The sequence below is a fragment of the Hemiscyllium ocellatum genome (assembly GCF_020745735.1).
Source record: "Hemiscyllium ocellatum isolate sHemOce1 chromosome 27 unlocalized genomic scaffold, sHemOce1.pat.X.cur. SUPER_27_unloc_40, whole genome shotgun sequence".
Lineage (NCBI taxonomy): Eukaryota > Metazoa > Chordata > Chondrichthyes > Orectolobiformes > Hemiscylliidae > Hemiscyllium > Hemiscyllium ocellatum.
Window position 1 is genome coordinate 1,489 of NW_026867510.1, and position 15,303 is coordinate 16,791.

A 15,303-nucleotide genomic window follows, 5' to 3' on the forward strand; every position below is an offset into this window, starting at 1 on the left:
GGAGTATAAGCCTGTGAATGTGTTGGGGGGAGTAGTCTGTGTGTCTGAAAGAGAGTGTGTTGGAGGTATGGATAAAAGCAAGGGCTTGCATTTTGTGAAAACCAGGAAGGGCAGGACATGTACAGTTAATGGTCGGGCCCTGGTTATGTTGTAAAACAGAGAACATGGAGGGGTGAGGGTGGTGAGGGATCAGGTACTTTTTTAGAGAGGCTGGGACTTTTTTCACTGGAGTGAAGGAGGCTGAGGGGTGACCTCATTGAGATTTATAAATCATGAGGAGTGGAGGTAAGGTGAATAGCAAAGGGTTCTTCCTTAGCATAAAACTGGGGGTTTTAAATGAGCTCAAAGCTAGGGATATATTTCTTTAAGGTGAGAGGAGAGAGATTTAAAAGGAACCTGACGGGCAATGGTTTGACAGAGGGTGGTTGCACGTGGAATGAACTTGCTGAGGAACTGGTAGATGCAGGTACAGGTTACAATGTTTAAAGACATTTGGGTGGGTACATGAATGGAAAGGGAGGGATATGGGCCAAATGCAGGCAAGTGGAATAAGTTTATTTTTGGAATCCTGCTCGGCATGGGTGAGTTGTTTCTGTGTTGTTGTATACCTCTATGAACAGAAGTGACCTTACTGAAACCAGTAGAATTCTGAAAGGGGCTTGACAGGATTAGATACAAAATGCTCCTTTGGTGGGCGGGGTTGGGAGTCATAGAATCCCAAAATGTGGAAATAAGCCATTCAGCCATCCATTCCACACTGGCCCTCTGAAGAACATCCCACCCATACCTACCCCCTTACTCCATATTTCCCATGGATAATCCACCCTAATTTGCACATCCCTGGGCACTATAGGTAATTTAGCACAGCCAATCCACCCTAAATTTGCACCCTAATCTATAAATTACCTTCTCAAGAGTGGAATTTAAATGCAGAGCTTTTCTAAGAAAAATGTCAGTCTGACTCACATTGGGACCCAGAGAATTCACACCTGTTATTAGAAAAACTCTGCATTTAAATGACATTCTTGAGAAGGTAATTAAAAACAAGTTCAGGGATTAACATATCACAGAGCAGAAACCCATTCTAAAAGATGGAAGATTTAATCTAAAATTGTTTAATGTATCACATTTTCATGACACTGGACTCTTGCTACAAATTCCGGGATCACGATCTAATTCTCCACAACCACCTGATGAAGGAGCGGCGCTCCGCAATCTGTTGGATTCCAATCTGGTGTTGTGTGATTTTTAACTTTGTCCATGGGAAACTCATGAGTTGTGGGACTGGTAACAGTTGTTATTTTGTGATCCATTCCAAGTGATAATTATCCTCTGCGCAGACACGGGTGAACAGTCTGTTTTTGTGCATTGTGCGGGATCAGGCTAGCAGCTTTTAATCCTTATGTTCAGCAGCAGAAGCAAACTATAGATCAGCAATCGTATTCTGAGTGGTACTTCCAGCCCTCGTTAATCCCATTGGTCAACAGAGAGAGAGGGAGAGGATGTCACATCTAAAGTTCATACAGAATAGTTGTTTCGGTTGTTCAGTCAGTTGAGTTGGTTCTGCACTCAGATGAGACTGGAACAATGGATCACATTGAAACAACAATGAACACCTTAAATTCAGGAATTTTGGGCAAATCGAAACTTGAAGAGATAATGTTCTTCCATTAATAACGTTGGGTGACCCAAATTAGACATTTTTATTGATAGCTCCATAATCATATTCCTGCTGGATTATTTTCTGGGCAAACAATTTCAGATGGGAGAAATTCTGTATCCTGGAAGGCAGTGAAATAAAAAAAAGACTGTTTAAATCATTTTAACTGTGGACCCACGAGCTCTTGTCCATTAAATCTCTTTCTTTGCAGAAATAGCCCGTGATAATGTCCATGTCCCTTTAAAATGCAGATTGCCCCTTTAGATATGAGGCCGTTCGTTAGATGTCGGAATATCTGTTTAAATGGAGCCGTGAGCTTTCCCAATGTAGACAGGGCTCCTCGAAACGTGGCAGTGTCCCCCCTGCAGCTGCAGAGCGAGACAGGAGAGTTTGTTTTTGTGAATGAGCAGTTGTAGCGCGAGGTGGCTGTTGCTTGGTGACGGTGAGGCTCCCCCGGCCCCGCCCATCCCCCCGTGCAGACGTCACGCGGGGGTGAAGGCGGTTGGGAGGAGAAGTCGCTCGAGCGGGGAAGCGGCGGCCGTTAGGAAAATGGCGCCGTGCGGCCCGGGGCAGACCCCCGTCACTGGTCACCGCCGCCTTCCTGGCGCAGCTGCTGTGTCACGGCCACACCGGCCGGCTGTACAGCAGGCAGGAGCCGGTGACCATTCTGGAGGCGGATGGGGTTAAGGGCCTGTTTGGGAACTGGTCGGCCGCCTGGGTGGTGGAGTTCTACTGGTCGGGGCGGCCCCTGTGTCAACTATGGGGCCACCTGGAAGGTACTGGGCCGGGAGGTGAAAGGTGAGGCAGGTTGTGGGGGGGACGGAGGGGAAGGAATGTGGGGCCTGTCCTGTCATAGTCACATTTTACACTCACTTTCCATCTGCTTTTACTGGCGCTTGTGCTGTTTACCCCTCACTGTTTTATTAATCCTTGAGCTTTTTGCCCTCAATGTTTTTAATCCTTTGCTGTTTATCCTCACTTTTTAAAAATCCTTGTGGTGTTTACTCTTGCTATTACTTGTGCAATTCCCTAGGGTAGTGTGGAAATACTAGTGAAGGAGATTAGGCTAGTGGAAGTACTGGTGAGGTAGATTATGCACCAGCATGTATATGTTCCTCAGTCACTGAAGGGGTAGGATCCGGTTGAGAATGGTTAGTAAACATGTCGTGTACTAAGCCTTGTTAACAAGGACATTAGTTTGTAATTTGTCAAAGTATGCTTCTCATAGAGTTGTACAGACCCTTTGGGCCAACCTGTCCATGCCAACCAGATATCCAAAATAGTGACAGTGTAATGTTGGAAAAACACAGCAGCTCAGGCAGCATCCGAGGAGCAGGAGAATCGATGTTTCGGGCATAAGCCCTTCATCAGGCGAGCGTATGCCCGAAAGGAATCAAAAGATTGCAAATGAAGTGCTTATGCCCGAAACGTCGATTCTCCTGCTCCTCGGGTGTTGCCTGGCCTGCTGTGCTTTTACAGTACTTCACTCTTGCCTCTGATTTCCAGCATCTGCAGTCCTCACTTTCTCCTAGTTGGTTTCAACATTACTGTGAAGCCTCTTCCATGGAAGCCTACCTGGAAGAAGTTCTTCTTCTCCTCTGTCTACAAAGATCTGAGTCCCTCTCTCGCTGTACCCCCCAAGTCCTCTCCTCTGCCCAGAATTTATTCAGCCATGTCCTCAAGCAATTTGACTACCACAGCCATATCTCCTTTCTCATTGCTTGGCTACAGATCCATCTGATCCCACATGGACTCCGGGTCACATTCAGACCAACCCAGTTTGGACCTGAACAGGATACCAAGTACACACTACAAAACCTTCAACGATTCTCTTCCTGAATCCTCCACTCCACAGTGTCAGCCATCTACTTTACCTGCAGTCTGTCCTGCCCAAGCTCAGAGCCTCACTTTTCCCAGAACTGCAACCCAGATTCTACATCCTCAGAAAAGATTCCTGTTGAAGGGCTTATGTCCAAAATGTCAATTCTCATGCTCCTTGGATGCTGCCTGACCTGCTGTACTGTTCCAACACTCTCAACTCTGATCTCCAGCATCTGCAGTCCTCGCTTTCTCCGAGATAGCCCAAATTAATCTAGTCCCATTTGCCAGCACTTGGCTCATATCCCTCTAAACCCTTCCTATTCATATACCCATCCAGATACAATTACAACATTTAAAGGTATCAGCCTCCACCACTTCCTCTGGCAGCTCCTTCCATACACGCACCACACTGTGCATGGAAATGTTGCCCCTTAGGTACCTTTTACATCTTTCCGCTCTCAACCTAAACCTATGCCCTCTAGTTCTGAACTTCACCCCTACAGCGGGGAAAGCACAGAGATTGAGCAGCCATACAAAATGCCAAGACAATAAAATGTCAAGCCGTGTGGGGAAAAAAAAGTTGTGGCTCTACCCTTTTTTCTCCTCTTGGTATTTGGACACTTAAAATCTGTCAGTCACACTAGAATCGCCACAGAGCATATTGCAGGGCGCGTGTTCAGTGGTGTCACCAAAACATTGGGCATGTTCCTTGCTGTCGGCAGAAAAAGTACAAGATCTTCTTTTGATGGACCGATATTGAGCACTGGAGGACCCGAAGGTGACTTATCCTCTTGCCAATCACAGCTCCCCTACTGTCTGAAAGCAGAAGCTGGACCATGACCTTCTGAAGCTGCTGCTGTTCCACTCTCTCAGAATGAAGATTGAGCTTCAGCCCAGACTGCAACTTCCTTCCTCTGTCTAACATCTGTGAGTACAACACTCTTTTCTCACTCCTATTTCTATTTATTTTTCATTCTGGGGTTTAATTGTTGACTTGCAGCAACCAAAAGGAGAGGGAACAAATCCAGGGAAGGGGCAGACTCAGGAAATGTTGGTCCAGGTCTGTGTCTCAATTGGCAAAATAGACCGGCAGGAGGCTGGAAGAATGCAGCAAGCCAGGCAGCATCAGGAGGTGGAGAAGTTGACGTTTCAGGTGTAACCCTTGTTCCAGACTGGTGATGGGTGTAGGGGAAGATGCAGAACAAGGTTGTGCTGGGGGCAGGGTGGTGAAGTGGAGATAGTTGGAGACAGGTAGAGGGTACAACTTGGTTGATCAGTGGGTGGAAGGAATCTGGTTGGTGGCAAGGAGGAGTGGAATGGGAGGGACTGGGAAGGGAGTCGGGGATGGAAAGGGAGGTTATTTAAAATTGGAAAACACAATGTTGAGGCTTCTGGGCTGTTGGCTGCCCAGGCAGAAGATGAGGTGTTCCTTTAATTTACGGTTTGGTTCGTTGTGGCAATGCAGGAGGCCTAAGGTGGTGATGTCAGAAAGGGAGTGGGAAGGGAATTAAAATGGGTGGTGACAGGGAGGTCCATTCAGACTCTGCGGCTTCAGCTGTGGACCATTCCTCAAATTTACATTTGGTCTCCTCGATGTAGAAAAGACCGCAATTGACAAACACGTGACGAATACAGTACCGCAATATGAAGTTATAGCCTTTGCTGTGGGAAAAAAAAACAAAGGAGGTGCATTGTTTAAATGCTGACATATTGGGATGTGGAGAAGGTGAGGTCTGCAGATACTGGAGATCAGAGTTGAAAAGTGTGGTGCTGGAAAAGCACAGCAGGTCAGGCAGCATCCAAGGAGTAGGACTGTCCACATTTTGGGCATGAGCCCTTCATCAGAAATGATGTATGGATGTACAAAGGGGGCTCAGCGTCCAGTGAACGCCAGTTGTCAGAAGTTGCAGCAAGCAATGAGCAAAGCAAGTGGTATGTGAGCAAGAGGAATTGAGTTCAGAATTAGGGATGTCTTCCTGCAGTTAGGGGGTCATTGAATATATCCAAGACTGCATTCATCTGATTTTTGAACATCAAATAAGTGAACATTTATGGAGAAAGGCAAGAAAATGATTTTAAGACCGGTATAGGACAGTTACAGAGTCATACAGCACAGAAACAGACCCTTCAGACCAACTAGTCCATGCTGAATATATTCACAAACTCAACTAGTCATAGCTGCCTGTGTTTGGCCCATGCCCCTCCGAACCTTTCCTATTCATGCACTTATCCAAATGCCTTTTAAATATTGTTACTGTACCTGCACCCACCACTTCCTCTGGATATTCATTCCACACAAACCACTCTGTTAAAAAAAAAAAATCATGCCCCTCATTACTTTTTAAACCTTTCTCCTCTCACCTTCAAAATTTGCTCTCTAATCTTGAAACCCCCACCCAGGGAAAGGACCTCCGCCTTTCATCTCATCTATCCCCTTCATGATTTTTATAAACCTCTAAAAGGTCACTTTTCAATCTCCTGTGGTCCAGTGAAAATGAGTGTGGTGCTGGAAAAAATACAGAAGGTCAGGCAGCATCCGAGCAGCAGGAAAATCTACGTTTGGGCATAAGCTCTGATGAAGGACTTATGCCCGAATCATTGATTTTCCTGCTTTTCAGATGCTGCCAGTCCTGTGCTTTTCGAGCATCACACTCTGGACTCTGATCTCCAGCATCTGCAGCCCTCACTTTCTTCCAGTGAAAACATCTCAGCCTATCCACCGAGATGGAGGTAGATTCATATCCAGTTATGATCTGTGCAATGCTGGTCCAAGCTTGAAAGACCAAATGGCCTACTCCTGCTCCCAATTCTGACAGTGTCCAGGATGTTAACAGACCACAAGACATAGGAGCAGAAATAATGCCATTCTGCCCATCAGCTCTGCTCCAACATTTAATCATGGCTGATGAGTTTCTCAAGCCCATTCTTCCACTTTCTCCCTGTAACGCTCAATCCCCTTGATACTCAAGAACCGATCTGTCGCAGTCTTAAATTTTCTCAGTGACTTGTCCTCCACAGCCTTCTGTGGCAATGAATTCCATAGATTCACCGCTCTCTGGCTGATGAAGTTTCTCCTTGCCTCTATTCTGAAAGGTTTTCCCTTTACTCGAAGGCTGTGCCATCAAGTCCTAGTCTCTCCTACCAGTGGAAACATCTTCCCAATGTCCACTCTGGCCATGCTGTTCAGTATTCTGTATGTTTCAGTTAGATCCTCCTGAGTGTGGGCCTGGTCATCGGAATGATCCAGACCCTTCAGGATGAGGTTCAGCAAAGTAAAAATGGAGAGAGAGTGAGTGGGATGGAGATTTTCAGCTTCTCAGGAATAAGATAGGAAAGAGTGTTCACTATGAATTATAATTCATTAGATAGGCCGAGGAATAGTAGATGGAGTTTGATTTAGAGAAATGTGAGGTGTTGCATTTTGGAAAGGCAAATTGGGACAGGATGTATATACTAAATGGTCAGGTCCTGGGGAGTGTTCCTGAACCAAGAGACAGGAAGTGTAGGTTCCTTTCCTTGATAGTGGAGTCACAAGTAGAGATGGTAGTGAAGAACGTGTTTGGTATGCTTTCCTTTATTGGTCAGTGGATTGAGTATAGGAGTTGGGAGGTTATGCTGAGGCAGTAGAGGAGGTCATTTTTGGAGTACTGTACACAGTTCTGGTCTCTGTACTATAGGAAAGATGTTGTGAAACTTTCGAAAGGATTTTGAAGAGAGTTACAAGGCTGTTGCCAGAGTTGGTGAGTTTGAGCTACAGGGAGAGGCTGAGTCGGCCAGGAATGTTTTCCCTGGAGCATTAAAGGCTGAGGTGACCTTAGAAATTTCTAAGGTGCATGGATAGGGTGAATAGCCAAGGTTTGTTCCCAGGGTAGGGGAGTCCAGAACAAGAGGGGCATAGGTTTAAGGTGGGCGAGGAAAGGGACCTGAAAGGCATTTTTTTTCAAGCAGAGGGTGGTGCATGTATGGAACAAACTAACAGGGGAAGTGGAGGAGGCTGGTACAATTACAACATTTAAAAGGCATCTGGCTGAGTACATGAATAGAAAGGGTTTACAGGGATGTGGTCCAAATGCTAGCAAATGAGAGGAAATTAATTTAGGATATCTGTTCGCTGTGGACGAGATGGACGGAAGGGTCTGTTTCCATGCTATATGATTCTAATCGCCTTCGGTGAAAGCAGAAATGTGGTTATGAAGAATGGACTTTTTTGCCCTTACTGGGAGCAAAAGTTACAGTAAAATCTTTCAATTGAGAGACTGCAACTGAGTACATCTGGGATCTTGGTGGGAGATGGGAATTCATTGCACTGTGGAATGCAGCCCTATCCTATCCACACATTTCTGCTGGTGGATGAGACCAGGTGTCAAGATTAGGGGGAGTAGATTTAGGACAGACATTAGGAGGAACCACTATTCCCAGAGAGTCATGAATCTATGGAATTGTTTGCCCATGGAAGCACTAGAGGCAGCTTCATTAAGTATATTGAAGACACGGTTGGATAGGTTTTGCATGGTTGGGGACTTAAGGGTAGTTGGGACAATGCAGGGACGAGGAGCTGAGACGATGGATAAATCAGCCATGATCTTAATAAATGGCGGAGCCAAATGGCCTACTCTTGCTTCTATTATTATGAAACTATAACCTTGCATTTCCCATGGTTCACCATGGCATGTTGGAACCGACGGGCAATGAGTTGAGCATCCCTGAATACTTCTAAGTGCCCGTCACATTCTTCCTCATCTGAACAGATCCTGTGTATGCGTAGGGCTTGTCCATAAGGGGATGGCTGTTTTGGGTGGAAGCTGGAGAAGTGTAGCATCGTGAGGTTATGCGTGGTTTTGAGGTTGTGTGTGGTGCTGAGTTGCTGCCCATCCTTGATGGAGATGCAGGTGTCCAAGAATGAGACAGATAGTAGAGAATAGTCCAAGATGAGTTTGACGATGGGATGGAACATGTTGATATCACTGTATAGCTTTTTCCGTGACTCCTCTCCATGCATCCAGAAGAAGAAAATGTCGTCAATGTACCTGGTGTATAGTGTTGGTTTGAGGCCCTGCGTAGAGAAGTCGTCTTGTTTGAACCAATGCGTGAAAATGTTGGCATATTGGGGTGCAAATTTGGTCCCATGGCTGTTCTGTGTGTCTGGATGAAGAACTGGTTGTCAAAGGTGAAGATGTTGAGATCGAGGATAAAGTGGATGAGTTGTAGGATGGTGGTCAGAGATTGGCAATTGTTGGTGTTAAGTAATGAGGCTGTTGCCGTGATGCCGACATTGAGACTACTGGTCTGTGGGTGCTGAGTTTCTGTAAGAAATCTGTAGTGTCGTGACAGAAGCTAGGGGTTCCATGAATGATGGGTTTCAAGATGCCTTTGACATAGTTGGAGAGATTCTCACACAGTCCTATTGTCAGGGATGTGCAAGTTAGGATGGATTAGCCATGGGAAATACAGAGTAAGGGGGTAGGTATGGGTGGGATGCAAAATAGAGGGCCAGAATGGGCCGAACGACCTGCTTCCAAGTTGTCAGGATTCTATGACGCCCCCAACGAAGGAGAATTGTATCTGCATCTATCCTGTTAAACCCCTTTCAGAATTCTACTAGTTTGAATAAGATGACTTCTGGTTCATAGAGGTATACAGCACGGTCCAACCCCTTCATGCTGACCAGGATTCCCAAATTAAACTCGTCCCATTTGCCTGCATTTGGCCCATATCGCTCTAAACCTTTCTCTTCATGTACCCATCTAAATGTCATTTAAATGTTGTAGCTGTACCTGCATCTACCATATCCTCAGCAAATTCATTCCACATGCAAGCAACATTCTGTCAAAACGTTGCCTTTCAGGTTCCTTTTAAATCTCCCTCCTCTCACGTTAAAACAATATGCCCCCAATTTTGAGCACCCCGACGTGAAGGAACAGCCCTTTGCTATAATCCTTACCTGCACGCATCAGATTTTATAAATCTCAATGAGGTCACCCCAAAATTTCCTGTGCTCCACCCTCTCCTTATAACTCAAACCCTCCAGTCCTGGTAACTTTCTGGTAAATCTTTACCGAACCCCCTCTAATAGAGTTCTTCCTATAACAGGGTCACCAGAACTGTACTCAGTATTCTAAAATGGCCTCACCAACATTCTGTACAACCTCAACATGATGTCTCAACTTGGAAACTCAACAGCGTGAACAATGAAGGCATTTGTGCGAAATGCCTTCTTAACCACCCAACCTACCAGTGATGCAACTTTCAAAGAACTGTGTACCTGAACTCCTACTCCTCCATGTCTCTCTGTTTTACAACATGACCCAGCAATCCCTCACTTTTATTCATAACACACACACAAACACCCCAACACTCCATCACACAAACTTTACCAAGCATGTGCACATGCTTGCATGCACTCTCCACACAAATCCACATGCATACAGAGTCTCTCATGCATGCGCACACAAACTCAACTCTGTGGAGTGACTTTGTATTGGCAGAATTATATTTGCAGATTCATTCAATTTTGCTCAAAAAGCACACAATTTGCAGGCAGTCAATCCATGTAATTTTTATAAATTCCTATTTTGGAAATAGAACCACTCTGATTCAAGATTGGAATACTGACAGACTCAAGCACTTTTCATGGATTGTTTGAACTGAGATCCCACCTTTTTTTAAAATAAAAACCTTATGTCATCTAGAGAACGTGACTTAAAAGAGAAGCGAGTCAAACAGTCAGGGCAGGCAGGGACAAGGTAGGACTAATAAATTAAACTGCATTTATTTTAATGCAAGGGGCCTAACAGGGAACGCAGATGAACTCCGGGCATGGTTAGGAACATGGGACTGGGATATCATAGCAATTACAGAAACATGGCTCAGGGATGGGCAGGACCAGCAGCTTAATGTTCCAGGATACAAGTGCTACAGGAAGGATAGGAGCGGAGGCAAGAGAGGAGGGGGGCGGTGGTAGGGGGTGGCATTTTTGATAAGGGATAGCATTACAGCTGTGCTGAGGGAGGATATTACCAGAAATATATCCAGGGAAGCTATTTGGGTGGAACTGAGAAATAAGAAAGGGATTATAACCTTATTGGGATTGTATTATAGACCCTCTAATAGTCAGAGGGAAATTGAGAAACAAACTTGTAAGCAGATCTTAGTTATGTGTAAGAAAAATAGGGTGGTAATAATAGGGGATTTTAACTTTCCAAACATAGACTGGGACTGCCATCGTGTTAAGTGTTTAGATGGAGAGGAATTTGTCAAGTGTGTACAAGACAATTTTCTGGTTCAGTATGCAGATGTACCTACTAGAGAAGGTGCAAAACTTGACTTACTCTTGGGAAATAAGGCAGGGTAGATGACTGAGGTGTTAGTGGGGGAGCACTTTGGAGCCAGCGACCATAATTCTATTGGATTTAAAATAATGATGGAAAAGGATCGACCAGGTTGTAAATTGGAGAAAGGCCAATTGTGACGGTATTAGGCAAGAACTTTTGAAAGCTGGTTGGGGGCAAATGTTCGCAGGTAAAGGGATGGCTGGAAAATGGGAAGCCTTCAGAAATGTGGTAAAGAGAATCCAGAGAGAGTATATTCCTGTTAGGGTGAAAGAAAGGCTGGTAGATATAAGGAATGCTAGATGACGAAAGAAATTGAGGGTTTGGTTAAGAAAAAGGAAGCATACGTTGTGCATAGTGAATCCTTAGAGTATAAAGGAAGTAGGAGTATACTTAAGTGGGAAATCAGGAGGGCAAAAAGTGGACATGAGGTAGCTTCGGCAAGTAGAATTAAGGAGAATCCAAAGAGTTTTTACATACATATTAAGGACAAAAGGGTAACTAGGGAGAGAATAGGGCCCCTCAAAGATCAGCAAGGCGGTCTTTGTGTGGAGCTGCAGAAAATGAGGGAGATACTAAATTAGTATTTTCCATCAGTATTTACTGTGGAAAAGGAAATGGAAGGTATAGATTGTAGGGAAATAGATGGTGACATCTTGCAAAATGTCCATATTACAGAGGAAGAAATGCTGCATGTCTTGAAACCACCTAACAGTGGATAAATTCCCAGGACCTGATCAGGTGTACCCTCAACTCTGTGGGAAGCTGGAGAAGTGATTGCTGGCCCTCTTGCTGAGATTTGTATCATTGATAGTCAACAGGTGAGGTGCTGGAAGACTGGAGGTTGGCTAACGTGTTGCCACTGTTTATGAAGGGTGGTAAGGACAAGCCAGCAAACTATAGACCAGTGAGCCTGACCTCTGAGGTGGGCAAGTTGTTGGAGGGAATCCTGAGGGACAGGATGTACATGTACTTGGAAAGGCAAGGACTGATTAGGGATAGTCAGATTGGGGTTTTTTGAGGAAGTAACAAAGAAGATTGATGAGGACAGAGTGGTAGATGTGATGTGTATGGAATTCAGTAAGGCATTCGACAAGGTTGCCCATGGGAGACTGATTAGCAAGGTTAGATCTCATGGAATACAGCGAGAACTAGCCATTTGGATACATAACTAGCTCAAAAGGTAGAAGACGGAGGGTGGTGGTGGAGGGTTGTTTTTCAGACTGGAGGCCTGTGACCAGTGGAGTGTCACAAGGATCAGTGCTGGGTCCTCTACTTTTTGTCGTTTACATAAATGGTTTGGATGTAACCATAAGAGGAACAGTTAGTAAGTTTGCAGATGCCTCCAAAATTGGGAGTGTAGTGTACAGCGGAAGAGGGTTACCTCCGATTACAATAGGATCTTGACCAGATGGGCCAATGGGCTGAGAAGTGGCAGATGTAGTTGAATTCAGATAAATCTGAGGTGCTGCATTTTGGGAAAGCAAATCTTAGTGGGACTAATACACTTCATTGTAAGGATCAACCAGGCAAAAGTGAGGACTGCAGATGCTGGAAACCAGAGTTTCGATCAGAGTGGTGCTGGAAAAGAGCTCTATTCCTGATGAAGGGCTTTTGCCCGAAATGTCGATTTTCCTGTTCCTTGGATGCTACCTGACCTGCTGTGCTTTTCCAGCACCACTCTGATCTAAAGACTTAATGGTAAGGTCCTAGGGAGTGTTGCTGAACAAAGAGACCTCGGAGTGCAGGTTCATAGCTCCTTGAAAGTGGAGTTGCAGGTAGATAGGATAGTGAAGAGAGCTTTTGGTATGCTTTCTTTTATTGGTCAGAGTATTGAGTACAGGAGTTGAGGTCATGTTGCGGCTGTACAGGACATTGGTAGGGCATTGTTGGAATATTGTGTGCAATTCTGGTCTCCTTCCTATCGGGAAGATGTTGTGAAACTTGAAAGGGTTCAGAAAAGATTTACAAGGATGTTGCCAAAGTTGGAGGATTTGAGCTATGGGGAGAGGCTGAACAGGCTGGGGCTGTTTTCCCTGGAGAGTCGGAGGTTGAGGGGTGACCTCATAAGAGGTTGACAAATTTATGAGGGGCATGGATAGGGTAAATAGACTAAGTCTTTTCCCTGGGGTCAGGGTGTCCAAATCTAGAGGGCATAGGTTTAGGGTGAGAGGGGAAAGATATAAAAGAGACCTAAGGGGCAACTTTTTGACTCAGAGGGTGGTGCATGTATGGAATGAGCTGCCAGAGGAAGTGGTGGAGGCTGGTACAATTGCAACATTTAAGAGGCATTTGGATGGATACATGAATAGGAAGGGTTTGGTGGGATGGGCCAGGTGCTGGCAAGTGGGACTTGATTTGGTTAGGATATCTGGTCGCTGTGGACAAGTTGGACCGAAGGGTCTGTTTCCATGCTGTACATCCCTATGACTCTATGTTCTGGGATTTACATATTAATGATCTGAAACCTGCAACCCGTTTTAAAGAGGAAAGACTGAATAGCAACCTTAGGTTGTTCAATATATCCTATCAGTTGCATGACACTGTGATCTTTTGCTATAAAATCTGTCTTATGCTCATGCACCACAGCTCCCCGATGAAGGAGCAGTGCTCAAAAAGCTAGTGCTTCCAAATAAACCTGTTGGACTGTAACCTGGTGTTGTGTGATTTTTAACTTTACCCACCCCAGTCCAATACCGGCACCTCCACAACATTTTTAGTGAACACAGCCCACACCTCCTGGTGCTGCCAGGAAACATTACAATGCTGATGAAGCGAAGCACTCTGCACTCCTGAAAAACTTAGAATTTCAAATAATACTAGCTACTCATTCACTGCTTCTGCTGATACATGACATTGGAAACTCTGTGCAAGGAGGCTGAAAGAAAGGAGCAGCTTTAAAACAAATCCTCTTGGAGTTCAAATCTTTCAATGAGAGTCTAAGCCAGTTGATAAGTTCAGGTAACCTTTCTTGCGAACCAACTTTGTTACAGCTTCAAATCCCCTCAGCAAAAAGGCACAGAAAAGATAGCTGTTTTTAATCAGCTCAAGGTCAAAGCTCACACACTCCCCATTCCACTTTCTTTACTATTGGTCGCCACCGAGTTGTCCCTTTGTAATCGGATCCTTGGTACAGCCGTAACCCGGAGGAGGTGTTGCCTCATTCAGCAATTTCACCCCATACACTGCATCTAAGTCAGTTTCTTCCCACTCGTTTGCCCAAATGGGACAGTGTTGAGTCATCCATATTGCTGTGGGTTGGCAGGGCACAGGCAAGGGTAAAGCCCTTACCGCACTCTGAGCAGCTGAAGGCCTCTCCCTGGCGTGGACCCACTGGTGCCTCAGCAGAACGCATAACTCGCTGAAGGCCTTCCCACACTCTGTGCAGAGGAACAGCCTTTCCTGCAGTCTCCACACTTCCATGGTTTGTCCATAGGGCAGGATTCCTCTGGTTTCTCCATGGCCAAAGCTGTAGCCGCACACAAGTGAGTGAGTGTATAGCAACTTCGTGCCATGAATTCCTCTTTCCAGGCTGTTTCAGGTTCCACACTCCAAGGTCATGTTGCGGCTGTACAGGACATTGGTTAGGCCACTGTTGGAATATTGCATGCAGTTCTGGTCTCCTTCCTATCGGGAAGATGTTGTGAAACTTGAAAGGATCCAGAGAAGATTTACAAGGGTTGGAGGATTTGAGCTATGGGGAGAGGCTGAACAGGCTGGGGCTGTTTTCCCTGGAGCATCGGAGGTTGAGGGGTGACCTTATAGAGGTTTACAAAATCATGAGGGGCATGGATAGAATTAATAGACAGTCTTTTCCTTGGGGTTGGGGAGTCCAAAACTAGAGGGTGTAGGTTTAGGGTGAGAGGGGAAGGATATAAACGAGACCTAAGGGGCAACCTTTTCACACAGGGTGGTACGTGTATGGAATGAACTGCCAGAGGAAGTGGTGGAGGCTGATATAATTGTAACATTTAAAAGGCATTTGGATGAATAGGAAAGGTTTGGAGGGATATGGGCCAGTGCTGGTAGGTGGGACTCGATTGTGTTGAGATATCCGGTCAGCATGGGCGGGTTGGACTGAAGGGTCTGTTTCCATGCTGTACATCTGTCTCTTATGATAATTGGTAAACAAGTTAAGTCATAAAGGTTAGGTCATCTTTATCTTGAGATACAAAGGACTTGCAGCTTGCAGAATGTGGTTAGTACTTTCTCATCGGTCTACTTCTGCATTCTAATGGTTTTAGTAGTTATTTATACAGCTATAGACACAAACAGCAGCTCGTCACGTAGCAATGCAGAAGCAATCTTGTGCAGCTCCTTCAGCCATTTTATCCTACCTTCCAGAGGCCCCATATCCTCTCACTCTCCCTCCATTCTCACTTTGTTGAACCTAATCCCATCTCATCCTGAAGTGTCTGGTTCATGCTGATTAACAGGTGTTACAAAGCTAGTACCTTTTTTTCCTGAAAGATGTTCCTTGGCTCAAGGAGACTG